At 33.6% G+C, this 5,598-nt stretch overlaps 1 pseudogene; it reads left to right on the top strand.

Annotated features, from left to right (window-relative positions):
• The window catches only part of LOC112508994, an 8,688-nt pseudogene extending 6,090 nt beyond the window's left edge, over positions 1-2,598 (top strand).
• The last annotated feature ends 3,000 nt before the right edge of the window (positions 2,599-5,598 follow it).

Genomic DNA, 5,598 nt, shown 5'->3' with positions numbered 1-5,598 from the left:
AATATTTTCAACAAAATCATTGGGATTTTCAGAAACATTCTCAGTGGGATTTTCAAAAACATTTTCAGTGGGATTTTCAGAAACATTTCCAATGGGATTTTCAGGCACATTTTCAATGGGATTTTCAGGCACATTTTCAATAGGATCTTCAGATACATTTTCATGCCTAACAAAATATCGATTTAACGATCCTTGTAAAGATTGGGCAATTTCTTGTTGTCTTTTCTTTCTTTTTCTATTTTGTGCACCTGATGGTTGTGATCTAGGAAACACGTCTAATATCTTATGAAAATCAAGCAACAACTATGAACTATCCAAGCAATAGTCAAGCAAGTAAGCAAAGCATAGAATGATAGAACCTGGATTAAGCTCGTGCTTCCTTTCCAACTTGAAGACTCGTTCTTGAAGACTTGGCCCTGCTTCCAAATTCCAGACTTGTTCAACAGACAACAGTTCCAACTTGGCAACTTCGGACTTCCAATTTCCAAAATGGCAAAATCCAAGCCTCCAATTAACTGTATGATTGTATCTACTATTAATCTAGATCTCAAATTTGAAGAATGAATTGAAGGATTAAGATTTGATAAACAAATCATTAATCATTAAATCTAAGTATCTAACAATCTGGTACTGTGGTACATATGCTCAAACATGAAACATCTAATAATAAGTTTAGAACTTAGAATCATAGAATGTGGGAAAGTGAGACTTCGAGACTCTAGTATACCTGTATATATAGTGAAGAGTAGGAAGGGGACTTACCAGTTACTGAGTTACCACTCTCGAGCACGATGAGCAGATGGCAGTCGGCACTCGGCAGTAGCCAATCATCGGTCGCGTCGACTCCTCGATTCAAGGCCATGGACATAGCGTCACAGCCCGACAGCCGTTGCCCTTGCCTTGCGCCCTTGCCCGTTAGAGAATAGAGAAGAGAAGTTACTGCTGCCTTCCTATGCCTCTGGAATCGGAACGTCTCGCTCGTTCGGCAAACTCAAAAGAATCGATTAATCGAATGGGGATTGGGGAAGTCAGAAGTGCGATTGACCGATTGATGATTGTGCCTTGTGCAAACACGGAACAGCAAGCGCAGCGGCGATGGTGATTGGTAAACGTCAAAGGTATTGACCGTCAAATGAAGGGTCCAGTAGTCCAATTCAATCTTGGTTTTGGGCTTGTTTAAGTTTTAAAGCCCAAGTCTGTTATTTTTAAATTCAAAGAGTTAAAAGGCCCATAAATAAAAACTAATAATAAAGTCTATATAAAAAATTTGATGCCCCTTTGGGCTTTGATGCCCTGTGCGGCCGCACGGGCTGCACGTGCCCAGGGCCGGGCCTGAGATGGTCATATTGAACATGAAGTAAAGGAGTTTGAAACTCCTAATGCAGTTAGTCTACTTATAGATAATGGGTCTTAAGTAGATGGTCACCCTCGTAAATTTTCAAACATGTTAGAAGGTCATAAATTTAAAGAATCAAAGGACAACAAACTTGAATGTTTAGGCGATTGATCTTAAATGAGAATTCTATTCACAACATAACCTTTTGACAAGTTTAATGACATTTTTGTGTATGGAATCGACATTCTCAAACTAGTCAGAAGGGCATTATTTGAATAGAAACATGTCATAAGCGCATTCATTTAAAAGAAACAAATCTAAAAAAAACCTGCCAGAAGATCATGGATTTAAAAGAAACATGCCAGAAGGTCATGGATTTAAAATTTTCTGGTCAGAACGTCATGGATTTAAAAATAAATTTGTCAGAATGTCATGGATTTAAAAGAAACCGGTTAAAAGGGTCATGCATTTAAAAGAAACCTGCCAGAAAAGTCAAGGATTTAAAAGAAACATGCCACAAAGGTAATCGGTTAGACATGGACCATTAAACTTGTGTGTGTATATATACATGTAGGAAACTCCCCCCCCCCCCCCTCCCGTATTTTTATAAGAGGCCTTTTAGAATGGGATTCAGAAGGGGTCCACATATCCTAACAATAACATTAGCGGTTGCTCCAAGACCTGACCTGATAACATGAAGAGTGGTTTATAAGCGTAATATCATGTTCTGAAGCGGTGTAAACTTACGGGCAGGTACGTGCATTGATAGAAGGACAATCTCTCAACGAGAGGTCATACTGAAAAATGCAGGATGCCATCTCCCCTAGAACGGATTATAGCAATGGGCGGTGCATCAATAAACCATGCCATCTTCAGCTCTATGGCTTCAATTTTCGGCTGCAACGTCTACACAGCTCAAAGGCCAGGTAAAATCTTTTGCTACGGGCTTTGTGGTTACGTGAAAAGACGGGTATACCCTCAACGATATTACGTTGTTTGAACAGATTCAGCTTCATTAGGAGCTGCATTACGGGCAGCTCATGGGCTGTTGTGTTATAAAAAAGGTGGGTTTTTTCCCAATTCCATGCATGTACAAAGATAAGTTGGAGAAGACAGGTCTTGGATGTAAGCTTGATGTGATCATGAACGATGTTGAGCTCGTCACAAAGTATGCTATCATGGTGAAGAAGCGTATGGAGATCGAGAACTGGCTTGTCGAGTATTTTGTATGTCGGGGAGATGAAAGATACTTGTTTCTCTAAAGCTTCATATTCAATACATTGTCATTTTATCAATAACATTTGATGTGAACAAAAAATGTCTTGTTTTTCAAAAGGGTCATCACATAACCGGTCCTTAACCCAAAATGTGTAATGGATACGGACCGGCATGACTGCTCCTCAAGGCTCGGTCTACCTTAACCGGTTTGTTGATCAATGGATGAGCGTCACGTGACGCTGTTAAAAATAAATAATAAAAATTGGTCCTAATAACTGATCATATAAAGATGATTCTTTGCTAATCAATTAAACAATTACCGTACATATATATATATATATATATATATATAAATTTATAAAAAATACAATATAAGAAAGTTAAATATCGTGAGAAGATAAGAAAAAACGTTTCATATTTGAATCTTTGAAAAAGATCTCGGGAAAAATCTATTTGAATATGTATATGTGAATCGATATTAAAAATTATTCATATGGATGTATCTTCAAATGGATTTTTTCCAATGATTCACATATGAATTTTCCCTTACTTTTCCCTTCTTACAATCTCATGATATTTAGTTTTCTTATTTGAACCTCTTGCTATATATAGAGAAGGGTTCGAACAAGAACAACTTTATTTTACAAAAACGTAAGAACATTTGATCACTGTAGTCAATCATATGTGATACTATTAATTCATTACATATGATACGCATGTGATACAAAATCAGAGAAGTGAACGACCTTTGACGCGATGTATATTGTGGGCCAAGTCGCTTTTGCACACCACTAGGTCCTCTTACATGTATTATCACATTTTTACTATAACATTTATCATGAACATAATACTATTTGTCATGAATATTTATGTACTTTCACGTATATATTACAACTATTAGATATTCATACACCAGTATGATATTTATCACGAATATACATACTATTTATCATGAATATCTATATATATATATATATATATATATATATATTCATTTGTATACAACAACTTTTCAGTATTCATACATCAGATATTCATCATGAACATTCATTTTCAATATAACATTTATAATAAATACACATACTATTCATCATGAATATTATACATGTTCACGTGTGTAGAACAAATTTTTCAGTATTCATACATCAATATGATATTCATCATTAATATACATTTTCATTATAACATTCATAAAAAATATACATACTATTCATTATGAATATACATACTTTTCATCATAAACATTTATATATGTTAACGTGTATAGAACAGTTCTCTAGTATTCATATCATTATAATATTCATCATGAATATTCATTTTCAATATAACATTCATAAGAAATACACATACTATTCAACATGAATATTATACATGTTCACGTGTATACAACAAATTTTCAGTATTCATACATCAATATGATATTCATCATTAATATACATTTTCATTATAACATTCATAAAAAATATGCATACTATTCATTATGAATATACATACTTTTCATCATAAACATTTATATATGTTCACGTGTATAGAACAATTCTCTAGTATTCATATAATTATAATATTCATCATAAATATTAATTTTTCATCACAATATTTATCATGCATATACTATTATTTAGGGTCAGTCCTGTGATCTTGGATGTCCTGGACAGATAGTAAAGTTTTTGCCTCTAATCCATGAAAAAAAAAAGACAGACAGACAGACATTAGGATTTCAATCAATTTGACTTACAAATTATAAACATAATACCATATATATGCATAAAATATGTTTAGTCACCTTTCTTTGTAGTTTCATTAGATTTTATACAATCTCCATTATATGTCTTAATTATCTTGTTGTGGCTCGACCATTGACGTGCTAGGCAAAGTTGATGCTCGATCTTCAAAGTGGCTACGTCCCCCATAGAACACAAAATGTTTGGGAGATATGCTTTTGGATTTAGTTTAATATTACAGTGGAGTTGTATTGATGATTTAGTTATTGACTCATTAGGTTTTAGGTTATGTCGAATACAAGAATTTACCACACAAACAAATAACCAAATGAAATATCAAATAGAATTAAGGAAATCACTCAAATAGTCAAATCGTTGGGAGATATAAGCATTCAACATGCAAACATCAAGATTTAGAGCAGAATATGAAAAAAGAAAAGAGAACACTTGGAGAAGGGCATATGATTTAGGGCAGAATCTGATAACTAAGTGAGAACTAGAAATGCAGACCGCCAAAATTTAGAAGGTGAGAGGCCGAGCCACCGAGAGTGAGGGTGAGAGACTGATATCGAGACCATAAACAAAGTTTTCTAATGAGAAGTCATATGAATAAAGATTAAAGAAAATTAATGGATGCTTTTCCACAAACGAAAAACCCTTTGAGTGTAATAATCAGTCCAAGGAAATAACGTAAGCACAAATACGAACTCATTCCGTCGATTTGAAATATTAGAACATTTATTTATTTTTTTAAATATTACCGGCGGATTTATCCGCCGGAAATCTGCTAGAACTTTAAATTAAATGTTAGTTTTAGAATATTGTTACAATAAATATTTAAAACCTGTAAATCTGTAAAATATTGAAAAATCAAAAAGAGGAAATGCAACTAAATGTCATACATTAAACTAAACAATTATTACAAACAAACGATATTCAATTTAAAGTAGCACACAGTTGTTACAACACAAACAAACGATATTCAATTCAGTGGCGGGAGGAAATGTTGTGATTGACTGAGTTGGCTATCCAGAGCAGCCATATCTTGAAGTTGTTTTTCCTGTCGTTCCTCCACCATCTGTCGGCGCTGATTTTCTTCTTGTAAATCTATTTATTTTTACCAGCGGATTACCGACGATTTATCTGCCAGAAACTTTTTAAAAAATTTAAATGTTTTAAAATCAACCGGTTTTCTTGAAATTTTTAAAATTTTCGATTTCCGACGGACAAATCCGCGGGTAATCCGCCGGTTTTTTTAGTTTATTATTACTATTATTATTTTCTTTTTAAATTATTATTATTATTATTATTATTATTATTATT

Source organism: Cynara cardunculus, assembly GCF_001531365.2.
Source record: "Cynara cardunculus var. scolymus isolate 2C chromosome LG 3, CcrdV1, whole genome shotgun sequence".
Classification (NCBI taxonomy): Eukaryota; Viridiplantae; Streptophyta; class Magnoliopsida; order Asterales; family Asteraceae; genus Cynara; species Cynara cardunculus.
The sequence above is the reverse complement of the archived record's forward strand: the minus strand, read 5'-3'. Positions and strand labels throughout refer to the sequence as shown.